The sequence below is a fragment of the Bos javanicus genome, chromosome 17, assembly GCF_032452875.1.
Source record: "Bos javanicus breed banteng chromosome 17, ARS-OSU_banteng_1.0, whole genome shotgun sequence".
Lineage (NCBI taxonomy): Eukaryota > Metazoa > Chordata > Mammalia > Artiodactyla > Bovidae > Bos > Bos javanicus.
The window spans coordinates 35240421-35256902 of NC_083884.1; the positions used below are offsets into that span (position 1 = coordinate 35240421).

The following is a 16482-nucleotide window of genomic DNA, read 5'->3' on the forward strand; positions in this document are numbered from 1 at the left end:
AAATATTCATAGAGCTACCATCTGACCCAGCAATCCCACTCCTAGACATATATTTGGAGAAAACTGTAATTCGAAAGGATGTATGCACCCTGATGTTCATTGCAGCATTATTACAATGAACAGGACATGGAAGGAACCTAAATGACCACTGAAAGAAGGACAGATAGAAAAGATGTGGTACATATGTACAATGAAATATCACTCAGCCATAAAAAGGAAAGAAACAGTGCCATTTGCAGACATGTAGATGGACCTAGAGATTGACGTACAGAATGAAGTAAGTCAGAAAGAGAAAAACAAATACTGTGTAATATCGTTCATATATGGAATCTAGAAAAATGGTATAGATGAACCTATTTACAAGCAAAAATAGAGTCACAGATGTAGAAAACAAACCTATGGTTTTCAAAGGAAGAAGGGGGCTGGTGCAAACTGGGAGTCTGGGATTGACATATATACATTACTGTGTATGAGAACCTATTGTATATCACAGGGAACTCTACTCAATGATCTCTGGTGACCTAAATGGGAAGAAAATCTAAAAAAGACTGGTTATATGTATAACTGATTCGCTTTGCTGTAGAGCAAAAACTAACCAACATTGTGGGGGCTTCCCTTGTGGCTCATCTGGTAAAGAATCCATGTGTAATGCAGGAGACCTGGGTTTGATCCCTGAGTTGGAAAGATCCTCTGGAGAAGAGAAAGGCTACCCACTCCAGTATTCTGGCCTAGAGAATTCCATGGACTGTATGGTCCATGGAGTCACAGAGTCAGACAGGACTGAGTAAAGCAACTATACCCCAATAAAAAATTTTAAATAAATAAACAAACAAATGAATGTTCTTTTGAGGTTTCTTAAAAGACAAGTCTAAGTTCCAGTTCCACTATAGTACCATAAACCATATATAGCCTCTGTCTGTCTCCCAACCCCACTGATTAAAAATACGAATTTCAGACAAAATACAAAACCCAACTACATGAGGACTCTGAAAAGTAAAAGGCGAGTGGAGCATAAGGCAAATAAAAATACGGAGAAAGACCTTGCACAGGGTGGTGGAAAGGGCTGAGCATGCAGTGTTTTTCTCCTTCTCTTTTCTCTCTTAACTCAGCTTTTCCCCTTTTCCTGCTTCCATTTTGCATAAGGTTGCTAGGTTGAAATACCTAACAGTTTCACAGGAAAGAACTGCTAAAAAATAGTAGATGAGAAAGAATATAAGGAACTGTACATCAGAACTTTGCTAATAATTGCAAACTGCTACCAATCTGAGTGATTTTGTTGTTGAGTAAATCACATTTGAGAATCTCATTGAAACATAAAAGTTATGGGAGCCAGATGGTTCTCTAATTCTAATTAATAAAGGAAAACATTAAGGTAAAGAAGAAAGGAACTATGCCAGTAAATAAAAAGATATTCCAAAATCCATGGCAATAAGGATCAACTTTAAGGCAAATACTGTAACCAAATTTCAAACTATAGATTTCTTGATCAGTTAAGTGGTTATATTAAAACTTGAGTTCAATTTCTAAAACATCATTTACATTACAATCACACTTTAATGAGTCTACTATGAGCTGTGCTCAGAGAGCTGGCTATACTGAAGTCAAACTTACAAATATAATAAGTATGTAAATAAGTCCCCCTTAGATCAAAACTTTATGCCCTAGTTCAACTTAAAAATGGTTAACCATTTCCAAAATGAGCTTTTAAAAAACAACTTACTTTTGTCTGATAAACAATGAAAAGTCTCACCAAAAAAAAAAAAATGGAAACTTAACAAGAAAAAAAAATCCAATTGCAGCAATATTCTTTTTTAAAAAAATGAAACTCACATCATGAAAATGACAAAGTTTCATTTAGAAAATTCTTCATGTCTCATTAAAATATTTTATGTTTTTCCTAATTTACCAAATTCCTTGAATAATTTAACTGCATTCAGCAAAAAATTCTTTGATTATTTAAGGAAACTTACTAACCTCTGTCATTCTTACTATGGCATAGCACAATAGGGAAAAGATAAAAGAATATGGATAAAATACATGAAACATACAGGAACAGTAGGAAAAGACTGGGACTTCTACTGATTGGGCCCCTAGCCCTGGGACCAAAGAAGCACATGTACACAAAGTTTCTCAAGTGAATTTTAAATCAGCCACATGTAATGTATGACCAAATGCCCCCAAACTAAAAGAAATCATATAAAAGGCCCAGAAAAGTTTCAAATAGCAAAGATTTTTTTTAAAGTTTTGTTGAGATTATTCTTCTTTGGGCATCTGTGATATGAGTGAATAATAACCAAACAGAAGGGTTCTTTTGTTATGTATGTATCTATCACTAGGACCTTCCTAACACAGTGTCTGTACAGTATAGATGCTCAATGTTTGGTATGGGAATAAATAAATGAGCAGATGTACATTTCATTTGTGCTATATTAAAAAAAAGTGGCAGAGGAGTAGAAATGACAGGGAAATAGACTGTAGGAGGTGAGATGGGAAAAATAGAAATTTAGGGAGTTAGGAATTAACCAACACATGTAGTCAGAAGTAGTCAAAAATGTTGCCAACATGTAAAAGTGTTGGGCCATACATATGTTTTGCAAGACATTTTCTAGCCCAGATCTGTCCAAATTTATGATCTTTTGGGTCATAAATTCAGACCATTTCTTCTGATCTCTTTTGATGGTTGCCTGATAATAAAAATGTTTGCATACACGTAGAGAAAAATCTTCTCCTGCCAAGACTGGCTAAAGGGATGCTCCAGTTCAGTTCAGTTCAGTTTCTCAGTTGTGTCCAACCCTTTGCGACCCCATGAACTGCAGCACACCAGGCCTCCCTGTCCATCACAAACTCCCAGAGTTTACCATGTCCATTGAGTCGGTGATGCCATCTAATCATCTTATCCTCGTCAGCCCCTTCTCCTCCTGTCCTCAATATTTCCTACCATCAGAGTCTTTTAAAATGAGTCAGCTCTTCGCATCAGGTTGCCAAAGTATTGGAGTTTCAGCTTCAACATCAGTCCTTCCAATGAACACTCAGGACTGATCTTTAGGATGGACTGGTTGGATCTCCTTGCAGTCCAAAGGACTCTCAAGTCTTCTCCAACACCACAGATCAAAGGCATCAATTCTTCGGCACTCAGCTTTCTTTATAGTCCAACTCTCACATCCATACATGACTACTGGAAAAACCACAGCCTTGACTAGACGGACCTTTGTTGGCAAAGTAATGTCTCTGCTTTTCAATATGCTATCTAGGTTGGTCATAACTTTCCCTCCAAAAAAGATGTCCTTTTCATTATAGGGGACTGGAATTCAAAAGTAGGAAGTCAAGAAACACCTGGAGTAACAGGCAAATTTGGCCTTGGAATACGGAATGAAGCAGGGCAAAGACTAATAGAGTTTTGCCAAGAAAATGCACTGGTCATAACAAACACCCTCTTCCAACAACACAAGAGAAGACTCCATACATGGACATCACCAGATGGTCAACACCGAAATCAGACTGATTATATTCTTTGCAGCCAAAGATGGAGAAGCTCTATACAGTCAGCAAAAACAAGCCCGGGAGTTGACTGTGGCTCAGACCATAAACTCCTTATTGCCAAATTCAGACTTAAATTGAAGAAAGTAGGGAAAACCACTAGACCATTCAGGTATGACCTAAATCAAATCCTTATGATTATACAGTGGAAGTAAGAAATAGATTTAAGGGCCTAGATCTGATAGATAGAGTGCCTGATGAACTATGGAATGAGGTTCATGACATTGTACAGGAGACAGGGATCAAGATCATTCCCATAGAAAAAAATGCAAAAAAGCAAAATGGCTGTCTGGGGAGGCCTTACAAATAGCTGGTCCTATTACTTCATGGCAAATAGATGGGGAAACAGTGAGAGACTTTATTTTTGGGGGCTCCAAAATCACTGCAGATGGTGACTGCCACAATGAAATTAAATGACACTCGCTTCTTAGAAGAAAAGCTATGACCAACCTAGACAGCATATTAAAAAGCAGAGACATTACTTTGCCAACAAAAGTCCATCCAGTCAAAGCCATGGTTTTTCCAGTAGTCATATATGGATGTGAGAGTTGGACTATAAAGAAAGCTGAGTGCTGAAGAACTGATGCTTTTGAACTGTGGTTTTGGAAAAGACTCTTCAGAGTCCCTTGAAGACAAGGAGATCCAACCAGTCAATCCTAAAGGAAATCAGTCCTGAATATTCACTGGAAGGACTGATGCTGAAGCTGAAACTCCAATCCTTTGGCCACCTGTTGCGAAGAACTGACTCATTTAAAAAGACCCTGATGCTGGCAAAGAGCGAAGGCAGGAGGAGAAGGGGACGACAGAGCATGAGATGGTTGGATGGCATCACTGATTCAACGGACATGAGTTTAAGTAAACTCCAGGAGTTGGTGATAGACAGGGGTAGGCCTGGCATGCTGCAGTCCATGAGGTTGCAAAGAGTCAGACTTGGCTGAGCGACTGAACTGAACTCAAAGTAAAATATATGACAATAGCACAAAGGCCAGGAGGGGAGCAATACAAGTAGACTGTTTAAAGATTCTTGCATGTGATACATTTTCACTTAAAAGTAGACCATATTAAGTTAAAGATGTTTCAAGGGAAATAAAAAATATTTTAAACTAATGGAAATGAAAGTACAACACATCAAATATGAGGGATGCAGCTAAAACAATGCCTAATGATCATTTACAGCATTGAACACTGACCTAGAAGAGACAGAAGTTCATTAACCACAGCTCCCACCTCACACTAAAGGAAGAAGAGCAAATTAAGCCTAATGCAGATGGAAAAGAAAATAATGAGTACAGAAATAATGAAATCAAAATCGGAAAAATAAAATAAAAAGCTGGTAACTGGGAAAAAAATTCAATAAAATCACTAGACCCCCAGGCAGACTGATTGTGATAAAAAAAAGAAGACATAAATTACCAGTATCAGAAATGAAAGACAAAATATCACTACTGATCCCACAGACAGTTAAGAGATAATAAGGAAGACGATAAACAACTATATGTCCCTAAATCAGAAAATTAAGGCAAAATCAACCAATTTTTTAAAAGATACAAACTATCAAAACTCACTCAAGATAAAAAACAGATAACCTGAATAATCTTAGGTTTACTAAAAAATTAAATAAAACCTAATCCCTCCAAATAAAGAAAATAATAGGACCAAATGGTTTCAATAGAGACCATTCAAGGGAGAAACAATACGAATTCTACATAATTTCTTCCAACATATAAGTGAGTAGAGAACATTTCCAACTCACTATAATACCAGCATTATCCTAATACCAAAACCAGACAAAAACATTATAAGAAAATTACACACCAACATCTCCCATGAAGATATTCTCAACAAAAATTCTCAACAAAATGTTAGCAAATAGAATCCAGTAATATATAAAAAGGATACTATATCACAGCAGAGTGGAGTTCATCCAGGAATAAAAGAACAATTCAATGTGAAAAAAAAACCTCAATGTAATCTGTTGTATTGACAGACTAAGAAAAACCATATGAGCTTTTCAATAGAAGCAGAGAAAGCATTCAAGAGTATTCAACATCCATTCATGATTTAAAAAAAAAAAAAAAACCTCTCAGCAAACTAGAAATAGAAAGGAACTTAGTAAAGGACTCTTTAAAAGAAAAAAAAAGAAAAAACAAGTCCAACATCATACTTAATAGTGAGGGAGGAAACAAAGAGTCACTCTCTAATGGGTACAGAGCTTCTGTGCAGGAAGAGGAAGAGTTCTAAAGACGAATGGTGGTGATGGATGCACAGCAATGGGAATATGCCTAATGCCACAAATTACACACTTTAGACTGGTGAAAATGGTAAAATTCATATTTTGCACATTTTACCACAGTTTAAAAAAAACCACAACAAATCTTTTTCCACATATGGTTATAACTCCAAGCTACAGTTAGAATTTCTATAGTCCTATGGGTTACATGTCAGAGAAGGCAATGGTACCCCACTCCAGTACTCTTGCCTGGAATATCCCATGGACAGAGGAGCCTGGTAGGCTGCAATCCATGCGGTCCCTAAGAGTCGGACACAACTGAGTGACTTCACTTTCACTTTTCACTTTCATGCACTGGAGAAGGAAATGGCAAACCACTGCAGTGTTCTTGCGGAGAATTCCAGGGACGGGGGAGCCTGGTGGGCTGCCATCTATGGGGTCACACAGAGTCGGACACGACTGAAGTGACTTAGCAGCAGCAGCATGGTTACATGTAAAGGAGCAGAGTTAAACATACTCAGGAGGGAAAAAAAAATTAACCAAAGACCTAAATGTGCATGCTAAAAGTATAAACTCTCAAAATAGAATATATGGTAAATCCTCCTGACCTTCAATTTGGCAATACTTTTTCAAACGTGGTATCAAAACTACACACAACAAAAGAAAAAAGAGAGAGACTGGACTTTCTCAAAATTAAAAACTTTAATGCTGCAAAGAACATTATCAAGAAGAGGTATCTCACTGAATGGGAGAAAATATTTGCAAATCACATACATCTGACGTGTGAGTACTCACTTGTGTCTGACTCTCTGAGACCCTATGAACTGTAGCCCACCAGGCTCCTTTGTCCATGAAGTTTTTCAGTCAAGACAGAAATGGGTTGCCATTTCTTCTCGATCTTCTGGACCAGGGATCAAACCTGTATCACCTGCATTGGCAGGTGGATTCTTTACCACTGTGCCACCTGATAGCAGATATCTAATAAAGGGCTTGTATCTATGGGGAAACAGTGGAAGCAGTGTCAGACTTTATTTTTCTGGGCTCCAGAATCACTACAGATGCTGACTGCAGCCATGAAATTAAAAGACGCTTACTCTTTGGAAGGAAAGTTATGACCAACCTAGATAGCATATTCAAAAGCAGAGACATTACTTTGCCAACAAAGGTTCGTCTAGTCAAGGCTATGGTTTTTCCTGTGGTCATGTACGGATGTGAGAGTTGGACTGTGAAGAAGGCTGAGCACCAAAGAATTGATGCTTTTGAACTGTGGTGTTGGAGAAGACTCTTGAGAGTCCCTTGGACTGCAAGGAGATCCAACCAGTCCATTCTGAAGGAGATTAGCCCTGGGATTTCTTTGGAGGGAATGATGCTAAAGCTGAAACTCCAGTACTTTGGCCACCTCATGCGAAGAGTTGACTTATTGGAAAAGACTCTGATGCTGGGAGGGATTGGGGGCAGGAGGAGAAGGGGATGACAGAGGATGAGATGGCTGGATGGCATCACTGACTCGATGGATGTGAGTCTGAGTGAACGCCGGGAGTTGGTGATGGACAGGGAGGCCTGGCGTGCTGCGATTCATGGGGTCGCAAAGAGTCAGACACAACTGAGCGACTGATCTGATCTGATCTGATCTAGTATATATACAACTCAATTGTATATATTAATAAAATCAATATCAATTGATCAATATCAAAATCAATAAAATAAATTGCATATATTAATAAAATCAATAATAAAAACATTTTAAAAAGAGCAAAAAACCTGAGTAGACATTTTGCTAAAGAAAACACATACAAATGGTCAATATACAAATGAAAAGCTTTGCAACATCACTAGCCACAAAGAAAATATAAATCAAAATTACAATGAGATACCATTTCACACCCACTAGGATAGCTACACTCAAAAGATACAAAAGATGCATACACTGCTGCTGAGGATGTAAAATGGTGCAACCACTTCAAAAAACTGCTTGGCAGCTCTTCAAAAGGTTAAACAAGCGGTTACCAAGGACCTAGCAACAACGCTACTTGATATATACCCCAAAGAACTGAAACCAAGATACAGCAATCCCACTGCTGGGCATACACCCCAAGGAAACCAGAATTCAAAGAGACCAATGTACCCCAATGTTCACTGCAGCACTATTTACAATAGCTAGAACAGGGAAGCAACCTAGACGTCCACCAGTAGATGAATGCATAAGGAAGTTGTGATATATATAAACAATGGAATATTACTCAGCTATGAAAAGAACACATTTGAGTACGTTCTAATGAGGTGATGAACCTGGAGCCTATTATACAGTGAAGTAAGTCCAACAGAGAAATATAAATACTGTATATTAACACATACATACGGAATTTATAAAGATGGTACCAACAATCTTAAATGCAGGGCAGCAAAACAGACACAGATGTTTAAGAACAGACTTTTGGACTCAGCAGAAGGTGAGGGTGGGGTGATTTGAGAGAACAGCATTGAAACAAACATGTACGCTACAATATGCAAAACAGATGACCAGTGAGAGTTCAATTCATGAAGCAAGGCACCCAAAGCCAGTGCTCTGGTACAAGCCAGAGGGATAGGGTGGGGAGAGAGGTGGGTGGGGGATTCAGGATGGGGAGGATACATATATACATGTTGATGTATGGCAAAACCCATCATATTATAAAGTAATTATCCAGCAATTAAATTAAGTAAAAAAAAAAAAAAAGGAAACAGGTATTCAAACAAAAATTTGTTCATGAATGTTTGAATGTTCTTAGCAGCTTTATTCATGAGAGCCAAAATGTAAACAGAATCCTAATGTCTATCAACTAAGGAATGGATAATCAAATATGTAATATTCATGCAATAGAATGTTATTTGGCAGTAAGAAGGAATGAAGCAGTGATATATGACACAACACGGATGAACCTTGAAAATTTTATGTTAAATGAAAGAAGTCAGCCACAAAGAACCACATATTTTATGATCTAATTTACATGAAATGTCTAGAAACAGCAAATCTAGAGACATAAAATTGGTATGTGCTTGCCTAAGGCTGACGGAATGGACAGGTTGGGAGACGATGGGAAAAGTGTACAGAGTTTCCTTCTGGGATGATGAAAATGTTCTAAAATTAATGTAATTATAGCTGTACAACTCCTGCATATACTAGACCCTTTTTTTGAATTGTACCTTTTTTTGAGGTTAATTTGTTTTTATTTGCCAAAATAAATAACTACAGTGGCCTACAAACTTTTCAGATCTAAAATATACATTTTACACCACAATCCAACAAACACACACACATATATATAATATCTATACATATATTAAAGTGAAATGAAAGTTCTGCCAAAAATGTCTACAGTGAGTGTAATTTGGGTGGGGGGGGACTCTTTTTTTTTCTACGCAGTTTTAGGTTTACAACAAAATTGACAAGGTACAGAAATTCCTCATATACCCCCTCCCTCACAGGCATAACCATTATTAAAAATGGTACTCTTTTCTTTCTTTCTTTTTAAACCAAGAATGAACAGCATTGACACTTCATAATCACCAAGGTCCTCATTCACTCAGAGTTCACTTTTATGAGGAGAATAGCAGTGCACGTTCTATGTATTTAGACAGAAGTGTAATGACATGTGAGCTTCCCAGGTTGTGCTAGTGCTAAAGGACCCAGCTGCAAAGGCAGGAGACTGAAGAGACATGGGTTTGATCCCTGGGTCAGGAAGATCCCCTGGAGAAGAGCATGACAACCCACCCCAGTATTCCACCTGAAGAATCCCATGGACAGAGGAGCCTGGTGGGCTATAGTCCATGGGGTCGCAAAGAGTCGGACAACTGAAGCAATTTAGCACACACACATAATGACATGTATCCATCGTTATAAAGCCATTCAAAGTATTTTCACTGCTCATAAAAACTTCTGTACCGTGTATATTCATCTCTCCACAAACTCCTGACAACCACTGATCTTTTTACTGTCTCCACAGTTTTGCCTTTTCCAGAATGGCATATAGTTGGAATCTCTTTTTCTTTCTTTATTTCTCCTTGAAAAGAGAGGTTCAAAGACTTTATAAGATTAATCATGGCCCACCCACGTGTGGACTGGACAAGCTCTAGGTAGCAAGCTTCCCCACTAAATACTTTTTCTTCCAATGTTGAGCCCTGTCTCACTGGTCCTGTCCCGAAGCCACATGGAGGTGCAGGGGGACATGTGTTGGGTACTTGTTCATGGAAAGGCCAGACATTTTGTGTCTCCTGTCACAATGAACCCAGATTCCTGTTGGGTGTGTTGTAAACAGTGAGCCATTTCTTCAGGCCCCCTGCTCTGAGCACACCACGCTAACTGTACCCTTTAAATAAGCGAATGATTCATACATGAAGTATATCTCAATAAAGCTGCTACTAAATATATTTACATGTATTTTTATACAAAAAGGCAAAATAAGTATTTCTGAAAAATAAGAAACACTATGAGCCAAAACGCTTCACAAAATATTCAGTTATTCAATAAAATTTAGTTGGTACTATTTGCCAAACAGAGGGGATATAAAGATGAATAAGACAAAAGAACCACAGGCATATATGTGTAAGATTTGCATGTGTATATTAGGAATCAAATTACAAGATCTTTAGTAACAGAGGTCAGAAATTTTTCAGGTAAGGGACAATGTGCAAAAATACAAAATGGTTGAATAGAACAATGTAAGATGAAAGTGAAGAAGGCACAAGTCAGGTTACGAATAAGCTAAAGAGCTTAAGACTTCATTTTAGAGATTATCAATAAGTCGTTATGCTAATGGCTTTTAAGACAGTTGGGACCGATGAACTAAAAGGGCAAGATCAGATGAATGTGTAATTGCTCCATATCTGTACAAGGTGAAATGAAGAAGTGGTACCACAAAAGAACCACATTAACCCTACCAATGATTTCCTTTACAGTAAATGAAAAACTGTTTTTAGCAAACACTCATCAAGTATTTGGTCTTCCCTGGGGGCTCAGCTGGTAAAGAATCCACATGCAATAAGGGAGACCTGGGTTTGATCCCTGGATTGGGAAGATCCCAGGTTCAATTCCTGGGATGGGAAGATTCACTGGAGAAGGGATAGGCTACCCACTCCAGTATTCTTGGGCTTCCCTGGTGGCTCAGCTGGTAAAGAATCAGTTCACAGTGCAGGAGACCTGGGTTTGATCCCTGGGTTTGGAAGATCCTCTGGAGAAGAGAAAGGCCACCCACTCCAATATTCTGGCCTGGAGAATTTCAGGGACTATATATGTATCATGGAAAAGGCAATGGCAACCCACTCCAGTACACTTGCCTGGAAAATCCCATGGATGGAGGAGCCTGGTAAGCTGCAGTCCATGGGGTCGCTAAGAGTCGGGCACGACTGAGAGACTTCACTTTCACTTTTGACTTTCATGTATTGGAGAAGGAAACGGCAACCCACTCCAGCATTCTTGTCTGGAGAATCCCAGGGACAGAGGAGCCTGGTGGGCTGCCATCTATGGGGTTACACAGAGTCAGACACGACTGAAGCGACTTGGCAGCAGCAGCAATATATACATACATATAGTCCATGGGGTTGCAAAGTCTGACACGACAGTGACTCTCACTTCACCTCACCTGGAGGAGGGATGGCAACCCACTCCAGAATTATTGCTTGGAGAATTGCTATAGACAGAGGAGCTTGGTGGGCTACAGTTTATGGGGTTGCAAAGAGGCGGCCACAACTGAGTGACTAAGCACAACACATCAAGTATTTATAGGCATTCTTCAGAGATAACATTGGTTTGGTTCAAGACCACCTCAATAAAGTGAATATAGCAATAGAGTGAGTTACACAGATCTTTTTGTTTCCCAGTGCATATGAAAGTTATGTGTACACTATACTGTAGTCCATTGAGAGTGCAATGGTATTATGCCTTAAAAAATGTACATACCTTAACTACAAAATACTTTATTGCTAAAAAAGGTTAATCATCATCTGAGCACTCCATGAGTCAAAATCTTTTACTGTTGGGAGAGTCCTGCCTTGATGCTGATGACTGCTGACTGACCAGGGTGGTGGTTGCTGAAGGCTGGGGTTGCTATGGCAATTTCTTAAGACAACAGTGAAGTGTGTCACATCAATCAACTCTTCCTTTCATAAACAAATTCTCTGTAGTATGCAATGTTTGTTTACATTTTTAACTACAGTAGAATTTCAAAACTGAAGTCAATCTTCTCAAACCCTGCCACTGCTTTATCAACTAAGTTTAGGTAATGTTCTAAATTCTTTGTTGTCATTTCAACAATCTTCAGAGCATCTTCACTAGGGGTCAATTCCATCTTAAGGAACCATTTTTTTTTTGCTCATCCAGAAGAAGCAATTCCTCATTCATTCAAGTTTTATCATGAGATTGCAGCAATTCAGTCACATCTTAAGGCTCCATTTCGAATTCCAGTTTTCTTGCTATTTCTGCCATATCTGCAGTTACTTCCTCCACTGAAGTCTTGAAAAGCTCAAAGTCATCCACAAGGGTTGGAATCAACTTCTTCCAAACTCCTGTGGTATTTTGATGATGGGAATGGTGGTATTTTGACCTCTTTCTGTGAATCATGAATGTTTTTAATGGCATACCCACATCTAGAATGGTGAATCCTTTTTACACGATTTTCAATTAACTTTGCCCAGATTCATCAAAGGGATCACTATCTATAAAAGCTATACCCTTACAAAATGAATTTCTTAAATAATAACACTTGAAAGTCAAAATAACACCTTGAATCATGGGTTGCAGAATGGATGCTGTTAGCAGGCATGGAAACAACATAGATCTTGTTGTTTATCTCCATCACACCTCTTGGATGAACAGGTGCATTGTCAATGAGCAGTAACATTTTGAAAGGAATTTTGTTTTTTCCTGAGTTTTAGTTCTCAATAGTGGGCTTGAAATATTCAGAAATCCATGTTGCAAACAGATGTATTGTCATCCGGGCTTTGTTGTTCATTTATAGAGCACAGGCAGAGTAGATTTAGCATCATTGTTAAAGGTCCTAGGATTTTTAGAATAGTAAATGAGCACTGGCTTCAACTTAAAGTCACTAGCTGCATTAGCCAATAACAAGAGAGTCAGCCTGTCCTTTAAAACCAGGCACTGACATTTCCTCTCCAGCTATTAGAGTCTTAGATGACATCTTCTTCCAATATAAGGCTGTTTTGTCTACAAAGAAAAACCTGTTTCATTGTTTAGGTAGCCACCTTCATTAAATTTTCTTAGCGAGATCTTTTGGATAACTTGTTGCATCGTCTACATCAGCATTTGCTGTTTCATCTTATACTTTTATGTTATTGAGATGGTTTCTTCCCTTAAACATCATGAATCAACTGCTAGCTTCAAACTTTTCTTCTGCAGCATCCTCACCTATCCCACCCTTAACAGAACTGAAGAGAATTAGGGCCTTGCTCTGGATTAAGCTTTGGCGTAAGGGAATCCTGTAGCTGATTTGTCTATCCAGATCACACAAACTTTCTGTATCATTCACGTGTTCCCTGGAGTAGCACTTAACCCCCACCTCAAGAACTTTTCCTTTGCATTCACAACTTGGCTAACTGTCTAGCACAAGAGCTTTAGCTTTAAAAACAAAATTATTTTTAATTGGAGGATAATTGCTTTACAGTGTTCTGTTGGTTTCTGCCATACATGTATACAAATCAGCCATAGGTATACATGTCCCCTACCTCATGAACCTCCTTCCCACCTCCCATGCCATCCCACCCCGTAGGTTGTCACAGAGCACTGGGTTGAGCTCCCTGCATCATACAGCAAATAGGCCCTAGCTTTTTTAGGGGCTTATCTTGGGTTTTGACATGCCTTCCTCACTAAACTTAATCATTTCTAGCTTTTGACTGAAAGTGAGAGATGTGACTCTTCCTTTCACTTGAACACTCAGAGGCCACTGTAGGTTATTCATTGACATAAATTTAATACTGTTGTGTCTCAGAATAAAGAAGCCAAAGGAGGGGAAGCAAGACAGGGGAACGGCTAGTCCATTAAAGTAGTCAGAACACACACAATGGGGGCATTTTGTGAACCCTAAAATAATTATTTGATACAATAGTAGCATCAAATGTCATTGATCAAAGCTCACCCTAAAAATAATGATGAAAAAGTCTGAAATGCAGCAATAAGTACCAAAATGTAATACTGACATAAAGTAAGACAAAATGCTGTTAGAAAAATGGCTCCAGTAGACTTGCTGGTCATGCCACAAACCTTCAATTTGAAAAAATACAGTATCCGTGAATTGCAATAAAGTGAAACACAACAAAATGAGCTGTGCTTATTATACTGAGTACTGATCAACTATATATACAAGTGTGGCATATCCTTCTAGGACAACCTCAACATTATTTATAAGACACCTATCAGAAATTGCAAATTAAAGAGTTCTCTACAAACTGAACAGAAAAATGTTCAACTTCATCAATGTTAACTGGGATCAGAGGTGAGAATGGAAATTATTGATCCTTCCACTCATTTCTTCCCCTATAGAACCCTGAGAAAAGTACAGTAGAAAAAGAAAAGTGGAATGAAAGAGCTGAACTTCTACAATAGCTAATAATGTTAAAGCTATAATTGTGATTTTGGCACAGAGTATTTCTAGTTAAAAGTAATCAACTCTCTTAAATGTGTTTTCCCATTCAATTGTTATTACTTAAAACTATAAAAATGCACAAGAGAAGTTGGCAGGGAAGACTAGGATCTTGGAAGTGATAGAAGACCGTCTTCTGTCTAGACAACAAGAAGCAAAATCAAAAGAAACCAAATTCCAAAGCCCTGCCAAGAACCAATATGGAGTTAATACAGTGTCCACAGGTTGTACTATCTATTCCAAAATAAAGCAATGTGCAAAGCATCATAGAAACCCTCAATCCTTTGTGTTTGTAAGAAATAAAAAATACAGAATAAAGTACTGTTTTAAAAAGCAGAAAATCAAATTCCTTCTAATTATCCTGAGGATACAAGAAGAATGAAATGTAAATATGGTCAATTAAACTATTTAATTCAATCTCTGCAACAGAAGAATAATGCTCATGAGCTCATCCTAGGAAATCAATTCACATTCTGATGTTCTAGTCTCATCTTGAAAAAAGCACCAAATGAAAAATACAGCAGCAACATTTGAATATGTAATTAGTAAACAACCTTTTGATTATTCATATAATAAAGAAGTCTGCTAGTTTTTAAAACACGGATAACTGTGAAAGTCGCTCAGTTGTGTCCGACTCTTTGTGACTCCATGGACTAAATAGTCTATGGAATTCTCCAGGCCAGAAAACTAGAGTGGGTAGCCTTTCCCTTCTCCAGGGGATCTTCCCAACCTAGGTCTCCCAAGTTGCAGGTGGGTTCTTTACCAGCTGAGCCACCAGGGAAGCCCAAGAATACCAGAGTGGGTAGCCTATCCTTTCTCCAGGAGGATCTTCCCAACCCAGGAATTGAACCAGGGTCTCCTGCATTGCAGCCAGATTCTTTACCAACTGAGCTATCAGGGAAGCCCGTAACTGAGGAATGTTTATTTAATGACATTTGGCAGACACTCAAGTTGACCACCAACTATCTCTATATTTAACCTGGATTAAAGACTGCAAATGGGTTTGGGGCTATACAGTTAGTATCGATGCTCTGTTGCAGTTCACTTTACAAAAGTGGGTTCACACGAGAGTAGAGTCCTATTTTTAACTGGCTTTTGGCTTATTCTAAACCAAAGGCCCAAATTCTGAAAGCTGCAATCCAAAGGTAATATCAGAAGCATACAGATAGATTATTTATAAATAAGGGATAACCTAAACTACATAAGATAAAACAGGGGGAAGGGGAGGGTGTTAAGATACACATATGAATTACATAAACGATAGAACTAACCTGCATATATTTCATTAAGAATATCACTTATCAGTGATGACTGCTATGATGTATATGCAATGACTTACTAAAACAATAATGTATTAATATAAATACTCTTTAAAAGCACTATTTTGTTTACCTTAATAAAGTTAAGAATTTTTAGTGATAGATCAAGAAAGCAACATGCTCTGCATTAAATATAAAGGATTACTATATATCCTTCCAGAGTGGACAGGCTTAGCACTATTATAGGCATCTGTATTCCAAAAGTGTTACACTCACTAACAATATGGCTATAATTCACTAAAGAAATCAGCTGCTTTATAAAACACGAAAAATATGAAGAATGCTACATGAGGCATTCTCATGGCCTATATTATACCTTGGTACAGAAGAAGGATTAGATACTCTTTTGCAAACATTCTTCAAATATCTGAAATTGACCATGTAATATTTTTTTCATGAAAATTATAATTATTCACTCATTTATTCAACAAATACTGATTGGACATCTATTATGTGCTAGTCCAATGCTAAATATTAATACTAAGGATAAAAGTAAAAAGTAAGACCCTCTGCTTTTATGGAACTTAAAATCCATTAAAAAACCATCCACGTATACCCTGTATCTAAAACTTGAACGGTTTTATAGGAAGGAGAAGATATACAACTAACAGACATTTTTCACTCTCTTTTAAAATCTCTATTCATCTAAAACTTAACCAGTATTATTCCTTGCAAAAGAACTTTTCAGTCAAAAAACAGACTAGTGGAAAGTAAAAAAAGAAAAGAACTAAAGTGAAAATGAGATTTTCCTTAAGCGCTTCATAAT

At 37.9% G+C, this 16482-nt stretch overlaps 1 protein-coding gene and 1 non-coding gene across 7 annotated transcripts in view; both read right to left on the minus strand.

The window, feature by feature from the left end:
• AFG2A (AFG2 AAA ATPase homolog A) overlaps positions 1–16482 on the minus strand; it is a 323918-nt gene that overhangs the window by 264278 nt on the left and 43158 nt on the right. The gene's annotated exons all lie outside the window — the stretch shown is intronic.
• On the minus strand, positions 9973–10101 carry LOC133229290 (small nucleolar RNA SNORA11). Its single transcript, XR_009730524.1, has one exon. It is a non-coding gene; the product is annotated as a small nucleolar RNA SNORA11 (small nucleolar RNA).